Below are 13,277 nucleotides of genomic sequence, written 5' to 3' on the forward strand. Positions count from 1 at the left end.
TCATGATTTCCACCGGAGAACCATCCCCGATCAGCCCTTCCCTCAAGGGAATTCCTCAGACGAATAAGAGGTCTCTACTTTGCGTGATTCCCGTTATTACCGAGGGAGGTTGGAGTACTTCGTGTCCTGGAAGGGGTACCCAAGGTCGGAGGACTCCTGGGAAGCAGCTTCTAACATCCACGCTCTCAGGTTGCTGGCTCGTTTTCATGCACGCTTCCCCTACAAACCCGGGGTTTTGTGCTCTGGAGGGGGGCATACTGTCATCCGCCGCCCTGCTTGGTGCTTGTATCCACGTTGGCGGCTCTGTGGTAGGAGGCTCCACCACGTCTTTTCCCCAGCGCATTTGACGGTCTAGAGGTTTTCCAACATGGCGACCGCTGAGAGGTACTTAGCTTCTCCTCCTCGAGCGGTCGCCTGGTTGCAACCCCCTAGCTGCACTTTCTTGCTACTTTGGGTCTATACGCTAGTGTTTTCAGCTTTCGGCCGTTCAGGCCACTTTCCTTGCTTCTCTGGTCCGTTCTCTCTACGGACCGCCTTACCTTCTCAGTCCTCTCCTCTCCTTCTTTTCGTCTCCACCCTCCGCTCTCCTTTTTCCTTGTCTTTTATTTCCCCTTGTTTCTGCCTTTCTCTGGCAGGCCACGGGTCTCTCTGGGCCCGCCTCTTGCTGCTACCCTGCCGGCTGCGGTCCTGGATTTTCATCGGTGCTCCTTCCGATTCCGATCCCAGGTCTGCCTACTCCCTTCAGCTACTCACCTCCAAGGACTCTGCTACCAGCAACATCCTGTAGAACGTTCATCAGCTGTTCCTCGCTTCAGAGGGTTTTTTCTGCCGGTGAAGGCTTTTTCCCTTCACTGCTTGTCTGATCGCGGGAAGGGAGTCCCAGGATTGCTGTTTATCAGCACTCACTGTGGCTTCCTCTCGAGATAGATACTGCACACAAGAAAGAGAAGGACTACCTGTTGCACAGACTACTACACCTGGAGGACTTGGAATCAGGTGAGGAGAGTGGGGAGGAACGGGAGTCTGCGGACAATAGCAAACAGGACACCGTGATAGATCGCCAGCCGTATTTATCCGGATCTGGATGGCTGATTCCTCGTGCAAATGTATGAGGATGGTCAATAGCCCGGAGGGCATTCCCATCTGGGCAACCTTAGTCCACAGTCTAACCCTATCCACCTTGTCAATAGCAAGGGAAAGATCAATGGAAGCCAGATAGATGGGACTCGCACATTTCCTGCATGCCTTTTCAAGTAGTAAAGTGAAAAGCAGACCTCCTATTTCTGTGCCCATGCCCTTTCGAAAACCGAACTGTCTGTCCGACAAGATGTGATATGCCTCAGTCCATTCCACTATACCCCTCAACTCTAGGCCCGCAAAGATTTTAGAGTCTGCATCCATAATTGATATAGGGTGGTAGTTGCTTGGACACCTCTTATCCCCTTTTTTATATACTTGGATGATGTCTGAGACCCTCCATGAGCATGGGATGGTACGTGCCCTTAAAATATCAGAAAACAGGACATAGAGTGCTTTAGCCCAAAATTCTAAATTTCTCTTAAACGTAATGTTTGTGAGCCCATTGGGGACAGCAACCCTAGAAGGATTAGATACAGTAATCTGTTTTTCAATAGCAGAGATAGTAAGAGTACACTCCCAAGGACCATTTCTAATTTCAACAAGTGGTTTTGTCAACGCAAATTTCCCAGCATATAAAGAAGAAAAGTGGTTTGCCCATGCAACCTCCTGGACACATACTGATTGCACCTCCACCTGTGAATTCTCCATCAAGTTTATTAATGACCAGAACTGGCGACCTGAAACATCTCTTAAAGCTGTTAACATGGAGATGTTGGGCCTCATTATGACCCTGGCGGTCCCGTAATGAACGCTGCCGGTACGGACCAGCACCGTTCATTACGGGCTGCCTAATTACGAGGTCCCCTAGCGGGACCCAAAACAGACGTCTGGTGAAACCAGACGTCCTTTCCGCGTCCCGCGAGGGGACCAAGGAGCTAAATACAGGCCCGTTATTAACGGGCCTATTATTAGCTCCATCCCCATTCCCATTGAACCCTATGGGTGCGCAAATGGGAATGGGGAATGGTTCTGTGCATGAGGAATTACCGGGTCCTCCAAGTTCGGAATGAACTGGTAATTCCTCATTCACAGACCCCGGTATTGGAGCCCGGTATGGGGGCAGCCAAGGCGCTAATGGCACCATGGCTACCTCCATACTTGTAATGAGGCCCGTTGTCTTTTTCTAGCATGGTCAACTTGTTGTTTTTTAGCCAGTTTTTTTTGTTTGTTTAATTGATTGGATTTGCTTTCAGTTTGTGTGCTGATCTAGATTAGAGTTTAAGATCGCATGGATGCTGCAATTCTAAGAGATTTGTGTTAGGTCTTACCATTGGATCGTAGACATATGTGCGTGGATGTCTAAAGACTGCATTATTCATGCCTTTCACAGAACTGTCAATCAGACAGCTTACATATTCTGAAAAAAACGGCACAGAAAATAAAAGCGATCTAATAGGCCACGTAGTGCACTGATATTCATGTACAAATACGGCATTCAATTTTCCTATATTCCCATCATGGCATTTTATGTGGTTACCTCCACATGAGACAGTTAATGCTGTGGTTATTTTCCCTTGGTTGATTGTACTAAAGTTTCACATTAATTTAGCCTCTAGGAATCTGTGGTCACTCATATCAGAGTCGATCACTGAAAATCTAACACACGCAGCCGAGAGGCTATTTAACATAAATATATGATCAATGGTGGATTTGTATAGCCCATTCGACCATGTAAACTCTTCTTCAGAGGATTCAAGATATACGTTCATATGAGTAAGACCCCATGAATCAAATAACTTGCGCCAGATCTGCGTGTGAGTAATTTTACGTGTAACAGCAAAAGGCGCCCCTTCAATCACTCCATAATTCCCCATAGATCGAATAGAGGAACAACCCATCTTTTTGTTCAAGCCTAAACCATATTTTATTTCAGAATTAAGATCACCCACTGGTATGATATTTAGTCCTCTGTATTTAAGCAACATGGTCGAAAGGCAGGTATTGAAGGACGTTATTACATGACACAGTGATGATTGAGGGTTCCAATAAATATTGAGCACCAATATAATAATCAGATGGTGTCCATTGAGTCATTCCAGGACCACCGCTAATACCCCATGGTATATTGCACATGATTCCAGATTTCTCGTACCAATCGCTACTTTAACTGCAGTTAGAAGGCCCCCCGCAGGCCTACCATGGTGTCCTCACCTGGCAAGTTGGTGTATACATTCAAAATCATCTAGTTGGAGTGGGGAAGTCATCCATGATTCTTAAATGCAAATCAAGTCAAAAGTTTTAAATTTGGAAACCAGAAAGTTGGAATGTCCCCTGGAATTCCAGGATAAGAGTCGCCAGTATTGAGTTACATTCGGGCAACTAACGTTTCTGATGAATGGTTTTAATTTGGGAGATAGACTCCCTCAAGGATAACGCAAGCCATCTCCAATCCTGTCGATCCTCCCCCTGAGCTGAAACCTTATCATGTTTATATTCCTGCACATCCTGCCTACCAGGTTGAGCAGTGTTCTGCTGTCCCAACAAGTCCCTTCCTTTGTACTACCCATTACTGAAGATAAATATGTTGTAACAAATCCTGTTAAACTGCTCACTCTCTTGCAATATTAGATTGGGAACAATTCTCACTTGATCAAGTCTTGTATGGTGAACGAAGTCCACCAGCCAGATATCTGCAGAGGATATGAGCCTCAGTCTTGGGATCTCATTAAACAACGACAGAACCCGTGACCTGTGTAGAGATGGGGACCTCCAATGTCACACAGATTGTACAATAGAATGCTGGGATAGTCAGGGAAGGCTATTTTTTGCCACTTTACATTCTGTAGGTCACTGTAGTTAATATGAGCTGGCATGAGGGGCCCTTGTGACACCTGGACCCCATCTGCCAGTACCTCCTTTGCTTGGGCAATGAGTCAGGAATTAGTGGTCGGCGGTGTAATCATCTCCTGCTCCTTTTCACATTTGTACCCTGGACCCAGAATCCTAGCCTGTACCTGGTATATTTCGCTCCTGCTACACAGACCTGTCATTTTACGAGAACACTCCCCTAGATTCTGAGGAGGAGATGCGTTAGTTTCATGGGAATTGGCAGAGTGATCCATTTGTCTAAGCCATGATAAATCTGGCAATAGTTGCATTATAGTTTTTTTTAATGATCTTTGACAGATCCTGTTTATTTTGGTCTCAACCCCCCTCCCCAATTGTATACAATCCCGCATTTGTAGATAGCATTGAAGGATGAACATGGGCAGCCTTGTTACTTGATGGCGCTATATTCCCCTGTGCTTTTCCATCATTGCAAGGGGGGACTGGATGGTTTAATTCCCCCGTAAGGAGCGGGGCCTGGCTTTCAGATCATGGTTGTGAAGAGAAACCTTATGTGTTTGACTCTGCTGATGTCATAGGGACATCAGCCAACTGCTGCGGGGTTACCAGCGGCACAATCTGTCAAGATGTCGATTTCTCTACTACCCTAGAGAAATTAGACAGTTGAGATTGCTTCCCTTCCTTACAGTTCCCCTCCCTTCAGTATTTAGTGGTAAAGGAAGTTTCTCATTCTCTACTCCCGCATTGCCAACAGCCAATGCAGTGAGGCCTACCTGTTGTTTGTTTGCATTCTTTATTTTTTTAGATTTTTTTATTTTTATGTTTGCTGACGTTGCACAGGATGGAATAATACTAGCGTTGGTATTATGAAGCTGCTACGCCAATCGGCTTTCTTCATTCAATTGGATCAGGTCTGAGAGAGCAACAACATTCGTCGGGACATTGGCTTCTTCTTTTATTTTTATTTGAGCCTTGTTAGACTTCAGGCTTTTCTTTAGCAGCCTATTTTTTGCTTTCAAACCCAAACGTTTTTGATGCCTGGATAATGAATAACCTTCACAATCAGTGCTTTGCACATCTTCTGGAATGTGGCTGCTTGTTACCGGACCCCTTGCGAGAGAGGCATTTTCTATGATGTCAGTTAGGGGCGAAGGGCTATCCGGGGATTCATATTGGGAATATTCCTTTTCATCAATTTTAGCAGACTCCCCAAAAGATTAAATGGAAGTAGTCTTCGATACCAGGATCGAAAGTCACTGTTCCAAATTAGTAATTTTCAAAGATAGCTCTTCAATTGCTTTAAGAATTTTTTTCCCCTTCTCCTTCAACTCTTAAAGCACTATTCCTGGCTGTCCCATCAGCTGTATTAAGAATAGATTGTGAGGGGGTGCACCTCCTGAGCTATGACCCCCACTTGCACCCTCTAGAGTCTGGGATCCTTGAGATTTTAATGCCGGGTTTGGGCAGAGGAGGACCTGGTCTCCTGTGGGCCATATCCGTAGGACATGCCCATCAGGAAACCTTCCACTCTGTCAAGTTTAGATAGTGTTTCCAATTAAATTTGTTTAAGCTCCCTCACTTCCCAGTGGGTTCGCTCATGCCCCTTATCCAGGAGATATAATATTCTGTAAATCACTGGTAGTGATTCCTCAAAGTATTCTTTATTTTCCGGGATAGGAAAACTAGTCAGAGAATCTAATTAGACAGGCAATAGTAAATCCACATCAACCTGTGTCTCAGACATCACTGACCCATCCTGCATATCAGGCTCACTATTCTCATTACATAATAATGCAGTTTGGGCCTGAGTGAAGAGTGGGGACGAAGGAAGAGGAAATTTAGCATTTGCTGAAAATACTCTGTGGGGGGAAAAGGTCCCCATTTGGCGGAGGGTATTAAATAGATGTACATTATCGATGCCATTTCGCGCAGCATTTACTGGAGTAGAAGGGCCCTGTGAGAGTCTGGAGCGCGTACCCAATTCCATCTTAACAACCTGCAAAATCATAGAGACATCTCGATTTATATCGTTGCCTCTTCACTGACATGTTGGTTTTGTGTCTCACGTATGTTCAGAAAGCTGGTCTGTAGTGGTGCAAAGGATTCGAAAGAGAGGCCAACAGGGATTAGAGAGATGTCATCATTGCACGAATCATGGCCATTCCTCTTTGCATGTATCTGGGAGTACATGTGCGAGAACTCTAGCACCTGAATCATTTCTCGAGTCTAAGGCTGCAGCGTCCCCATCCACACAGCATGGGGCCTCTACACTCTCTTTAACCTCCTCTCCATCCTCCTCCTTATTGGGAAAGGGGTCCTGTATAGCCTCACTCAGTGCTTCGCCCAAGCTCTTTACGATGGTGGAAGTGGGCTGACAGATTTTACCGTTCCTTAGCACTGTTGTCATTTTACCAAGAACGTGTGTTGGGCCTTGGTTAATACTGCACCCCAAAGAAACACAAGTCCCCCCCTGGTTTTTATCTAACGGTCAGCTGCCAAAACCACCCCAGGACCAGAAAGAACACGTCAGAATGTGGGGAGAACGAGTCTGAGCTCAATAATGTACGGAATAGTGCATGGGTGACAAGAGAAACAGGGGAGTCAAAACAGTTCTCCTAGAGATTACAGCCGTATCAGGATGACAAGATAAATACTGCCAGTATGTCCCAGCAAAGACATTATGCTCAGCGTGTTAACAAACCCGCGAATGGCTGTAGCTCTGTCTTCCCCCAACCCACACTCACCCTCAGCCTAACAGCCCAACAGCCACCTTCAACGCCAGCTCACTTCATGCGTACGCGCCATGTGTGAGACTTGCAGCCTAAGTACTGAAAGGTGGGAGTCTGGATGCCTGGGGGGCGTGGTCAAAGCATGCACATAATCTAGGGCAACAGAAAAAACAAAGCCCTTGTTAGGCACGTACGTTTTCAGTCCCTCCTCTGGCTGGACACTAAAGCCCAACCCACTGAAGCGCAGCCCAACCCACACTCTCCCGATAGTCTACAGCAGAGAGACTCCCTGTGTCAATGATATTTATTTTGGAAGATGCAGCCCAAACACGAAAAAGTCCTCCAGGAGTTTCGCCTCACTAGTGCAGCCCGCACTTCCTCTCCTCCTTACAGCTTGTCACACAGAATATTGGCACCAGCAAGTAGAAAACTGAGCAGAGTCTCCAGCCCAATAGCCACCTTCACTCCCAGTTCACTTAATGCATGCACAACATGCGTGAGACCCGCAGCCTAAGTAGTGAAAGGCGGGAGTCTGGATGCCTGGGGGGCGTGGCCAAAGCATGCACAGAATTTTCAGAGATGCAGTCCAAACACGAAAAAGTCCTCCAGGCGTTTCACCTCACTAGTGCAGCCCGCAGTTCCTCTCCTCCTTACAGCTTGTCACGCAGAATATTGACACCAGCAAGTACAAAACTGAGCCGAGTCTCCAGCTCAACAGCCACCTTCACTTCAAGCTCACTTCATTGGCTTATAGAAGCATTGTGTCTCCCATTGAACCTAGAAGTTGTAAAGTGCTCAGCACATTCTAAATGAACAGACTTAGGGCCTGATCACGACCTCGGCGGTAACCCTTAAATCCGGCGGTAGCGCTATTACCGCTGGATTTAAGGGTCCGCCAAAGCAGGACTTTGGCGGATTTCTGCCCAGCTCTGAGCTGGGGGGAAATCCGCCGAAAATTCGCGCTATTACCGCCGGCGGGAAATCCGCCGGCGGTATTAGCGCAAAATTTCCCCATTCAGCCCAATGGGGAATGGGGCATTCCCGAATGGGCTCAATGGGGAATGGGGAATGACATTACCGCTGAACTCGTGATCCGGCGCTATTAGCGCTGGGGAGTTCGGCGGTAGGGCTAATACCGCCCGCGCTAATAGCGTTACCGTTACCGCCCAAGTCGTGATGAGGCCCTTAATCTCCTGCGGACATAGAGGCCAAAAAGCAGCCTATTATCCACCCACATCTGGTTTGGAAAGAGAAGATGTCAAACAAATGACAGGGCGATGCATGTTAGCAAAGGAGGGCTTTGACATGCTGTCTATTGTCCAGTTAATTGAAATACAAGGTCGAGCTCCACAAGAAGAACATGATTTATGGAGAAAGCAGGGGTGTTATTTATCCCCACTGAGGCAATTTGGGGGAAGAATACCACTGGAAATCCGATAATGCCTCTAGCATTATTGAGTGTAGGGCTGGAGCAGCTTCACTACCCAGTACATACAACCCGAGAGAGTCTAGCCAAAACAATTGCAGAAAAGTTGCTCTCACCCAATCTACTAGAGCATGTGGCAGAGTTCATTGTGAATTGCATAGTGTTCCAGAAAAGTACTGCAGGGCACACTTGGCGAACATTGAGAGGAGCAATCCCTAGACCCAATGGCCATTTCAGAATCTACATAGTGTTAAAGATGGCGTCACTAGGGCGCAGCGTACCTGTTCGTCCGGAAGTCGGCTTAGTAGACGATGCCAGAATGCCAGAAGTTCTGTGGTGATGTGAGAGTGACACAAGGAACCAGCCCAACTCCCGTCCAAATGGATACTGGACTGGAGGTGAACCAGCTCCCGATGCCACAGGTTAGCTCACCCCTGATTAATGTGGCATCAGGACAGTGCAAACACTGACAGGGGGAGCCTGATAGTCTTTGGCTAGAAGTTCTCTGCAGACAACTGGAGCAAGAAGAGTTGCGAGTCGAATCCAGGAGCAGGAATCCAGGAGGCAGCAGAATGCAAGGGAAGGCGGGAAGGCAAGGGAACCAAGGAGGACCAAGAACCCAGAGGAAGAACAGAGAACAACTGAGAAGGGGGGAACCACCCCAGCAGGAAGGGAGCAAGTAGAAGGGAACCAGGGAGACCTCCTACACGGGCAAGGAAGGGCAGGTCTAAACAGAAGGGACTGGAAAGACCAGGCAGGACAGAGCGGAACTCAGGTCAAGGCAGGAGCAAAACAACGATCCGGTCAGACCACGTTGAGACGCGGTTTGATCAAACCGCCGGGCTCCTTAAGTAGGGCCTCCCACACCCGGGAGGCTTGGAACGCAAGCCGTGCTGTTTCCCAGGTGCTGGGAGGCCCAAAGCGAGGCTTGGGCCGCAAACCGGCCGGGAGCCTAGAGCATCATGTACCGCGCATGCACGGAAAGCGGGAAGGGGTCGGCCGCGCATGCGCGGACCGGCACGCCCCTGGAACCCGGAAGAGTGCGGGAACCGGAGCGGCCGACCGCGTACGCGCAAGACCAAGCGTCCCGAAGATCCAGGAGCAACCGGTACCCAGGACCGCCCCGTACCCCCAGGTGAAAGCGGGGGTAAACCCTCCAAGGCGTGGCACGCCGCATCAGGTAAGTGGGCTGGAACAAGCCCGGGTTGGGCGGCGTGACACATAGAGAATATGTGGATATGCTACAGATATGAAATAGCTATAGATATATTCTGGTCATGGTATGTCCATTTTCTAGATGGATAGAGGCAGGTCCATGCACACACTCTGATGCCCCATGTGCTGCCAAGTTCCTCGTTCATGAGGTATTCCCCAGGTGGGGGTTGTGTGAGGTTTCGCGGTCTGACAATGGACCACATACATTTTCTTCTGCTTATCACCCACAAGCAAATGGCATCTGTGAGAGATTAAATGGATTGTTAAGAGAACGTGTAGCCAAGTTAAAAATAACTTTGAACACAGGGTGCTGTGGTGCGCTGAAGAAAAATGGCCACCTAAATACGGAGCTCCGCACCTACTGAAATCCTGTGACCTACATCCTGCGGACTGACTGGTCCTAGATCAGCCACGATTGCATCTGCATGGCAGTGAATCTTGTCCCCACTGGCTGTCTAAATTCGGAGAGGAGTGCTGCAACGGCTTGCCATGCTTGAGCGCACTGAAAGTTTCCCTGCAGAGTGGTTGAGGCAGTGTGTGTGCCAAAGGAAACTGCATTGCACGGGCCGAATGGAGAGTGGAGCCGCGATAATATGCAGTGGCCATATCACAGTCCACAGGCAGCTACCCTTGAGGCAGACTGGGTGACGGTGTGCCCACCAGGAGAGGCTGGCCATGCCTGGGACAAGAGGAGCACAGACCCTGTGACGGCGGATGGCAAGGGCGTGGACCCCTACCGGGCTGATCTCCCGCACTGTGCCATACGGGTGACTGAGGTCCGGGCCGCAGCTCACACTGACGCCATGTATTAGGGTGATACCATCTACACCCCCTCCCTCTACAGTGTCTAAATCCCTGGCTGTGAGGGCTCTACCTCCTGAATACAATGACCCACACCTTGGGTGAAAGGGCAAACTTCCCCAAGTAACTGGATCCTACTGCCTGTCCCTGAGGGCACACCGTAGCTACACAAAGAGGCACGCTGCCTCAGCCAAAATCACTGGGTTGCCTGAAGCTTAAGGGATGACTTGTGGGGGCGCTAAGGGATAGAAAGAGGGCCCCATAGATGCCTATACAAACGTGCATTGGCCCAAGGATGACATGGTGAGCTACCAGGATACTGCTGCAGCGGCTCAAACCCCCCTGATAAAACTATGGATGCCTGCATGGCAGCACTACAAGCCGGGTTTGAGGCAGTGAATGGCAAGCTGGTTGATATAGGCAATAACATTGCCTCCATAAGGGCGACTCTGCAGAAGGAAAGCGCCAGGGTCACTGAGGCAGAAACCAGGGTGGGCGTGCTCGAGGACACTGTGTCAGCACATGGTAAGGACATAGAGGACATCAAGAAGACCCTTAACACTGTGAGCATTAAATGCAATGACTTGGAATCCAGGTCCCAACGGAATAACATCCGGGTGGTGGGCATGGCTGAGAAGTCCCTGAACGTGCCCATGGAGGTGTTCCTCGAGGGCGAGCTTTGTGAAATGTTCCAGGAAGTGCACGTCTCACTACAGTTTATTGACAGGTAATGTCCATTATTGCCCATTTATTGAATTACAGGGATCGAGATCAGGTGCTTAGGCTATCACGTGAAAAGGGTACCCTAACCTTTGACTACACCCTGTCCATAAATACCCTGATTTTTCCAATGGTGTGCAGGTGGCCAGGTGAACCTTCAATCACGTTAAGAAAGCTCTCCGAGACAGGAATATCACTTATGCCATGATGTTCCAAGTGAATCCATAGCTTATATTGAACAGAACATTCCCTCACAAGCAAGCAAAGGTTGACAGTGGTTACTAACTATCCGACGCTCGCAATGTTCTTAGTTGCTAGGCCCAGTTAGATATGAAATTTGGTGGGCCGTCAGGTCAGTTTGAGCCATGTAGTGCGACTCACCTCTGTTATAGGCACAATGCCATTGGTTGGGGTCACACGATACCCCTCACTGTTGCAGATTAGCATGTTAGTAAGAAGGTTAACACTGTACAGTTGGGGGGATGGTGGGGGTTGGGATGGTGGGTCGATAGTTGGGGAAGGATTAATCAGAAAAATTGAGTTCACTTCTTTACACTGCATCTCACTTGAATGGTCACATTGATTGCTGACAGACAGGTGTAATGACAGGTACATGCCCTAGGATTAGGCTGCTCACGTGTAACATGAGCAGAAAATACTAGCATATGCTAAGCAGCAGAAAATCCAGGTCCTGATGCTACAGGAAAAACACGCCCTAGGCAAAGCTATTGACACATTTACACGTGAATGGGGCCTGCAGTGGGTGGGGACTTATTATTCCTCACAATCTATGGGTGCTCTGACTATAATTCACCAAAACACAGGGTTGCAAATACTCAGATCCAAGGTAGATACAATGGGAAGATATGTGGTCATCTGGGGGTCCCTGTCGAGTCAAAAAGTTATATTGATCAACTCATATGGGTCCAATGTGGATGACCTCAAATTCTACTTGCACATAATAGAGCTCATAACGCCTTTGGATGATGCCAAAGTTCTATGGGGTGACGATTTCAATACTATCCTTAACCTTCAAATGGACAGGACTACAAGGGCTCAGCGGACACTCACTAGGGCAGTGTATACAATACTACAAGGGATGACATACCTACCCCTCGTTGATGCCTAGCATGAGCTGCATCCTCCTTGGGAGGAGTTCACCGTCCATTCAACTGTGCATGACTCCAGCTCCCATATAGACCTCTGGTTGTGCTCGCCCGAATATGTTCCTCACACAAAAGGCTGCACCATTTTTCCACGCACAATTTTGGACCACTCCCCGGCTGCTGCTGGAAATCGCTGTGGCTCGCCCCGATCATGGTCCTAGGCTTTGGAGAAAGCCACTTGCTCTTTTATAAAACGCTGCAATACTGGAACCCCTAAGGGTCGACATCTCAGAATTCTTTGTCCGTAATGAGGGCTCTGTGGGCTCCATGGCCACAGTGTGGGAATCGTTTAAGGTCTGGATAGAGGGTCACCTATTGTCAACAACTCACAGTGCTCTCCGGGCTATAAGATTTGGGCTACAGTGATCTGAACTTAAGTTGAGATCCTTCGAAAAAACACATACAAAGACAGTAGTGAAGGCCACACTAGCAACCTTACTGGCGCAACTAGATGAGTTCAGGAAGCTGGCAAACCGGGGAAATACTGTATATCACACAGCCCACAACAGGCCAGGAGATATGAGCAGGGGGACAAGGCCAGCATGACCCTTGCCAAAATGATTAAAACTGAATACAATGTCAAACTTATAACTAGCATTAGTGGGGAGGTTGGAGTGACACACACAGAGGAACAGGCAATCAATTATGTGTTTATTGAATTCTACTCTTCCCTGTACCAAAACATTGATAGTGTGACTGCGCTAGACATGGCGCACTACATTAAAGCTATCCCGCTCCCCAAACTAACACAAGAGAGCAGGGAGGCCCTCAATCTCCCTCTAACACTCGAGGAGATAGAAAGGGCGATAAAGGATCTCACAGCTGGCAAGGCTCCCAGCCAGACGGTCCCCTGATCAATCATTATAAGTGCCATATAAAATAATTTAGCCCCCAAATTCCTTGAGGTGTGGGGGAATGCCTGACCTCTAGAACGATCCCCCCTTCTCTGCATGAAGCGGTTATTTCAGTCCTACTCAAACATAGCAAACCCCTGCATGAGGCTATATCGTACCGACCCCTATCACTGATCAATGCAGACACTAAAGTGTTTGCCAAGGCCATTGCCAACAGGCTATTACCATACATGAATAAGCTGGTGCACCCTGATAGTTTGGGGTTCATCCCAATTAGATCTGTCAGGCTGAGATTCTGATCTTGCGTCTGCGGAAGCTGCTGAACCCCCGGACAATCCACCTAAAATGTAGCACTCAGAGCTCCAGATTGCTTTTCAGCTCAGTTTACCACACTTCTAGGGGAAAGAGGGAAAAGTGGATAAAATAACAAACACCAGGC

Source organism: Ambystoma mexicanum, chromosome 1q, assembly GCF_040938575.1.
Source record: "Ambystoma mexicanum isolate Mex_15411 chromosome 1q, UKY_AmexF1_1, whole genome shotgun sequence".
NCBI lineage: Eukaryota > Metazoa > Chordata > Amphibia > Caudata > Ambystomatidae > Ambystoma > Ambystoma mexicanum.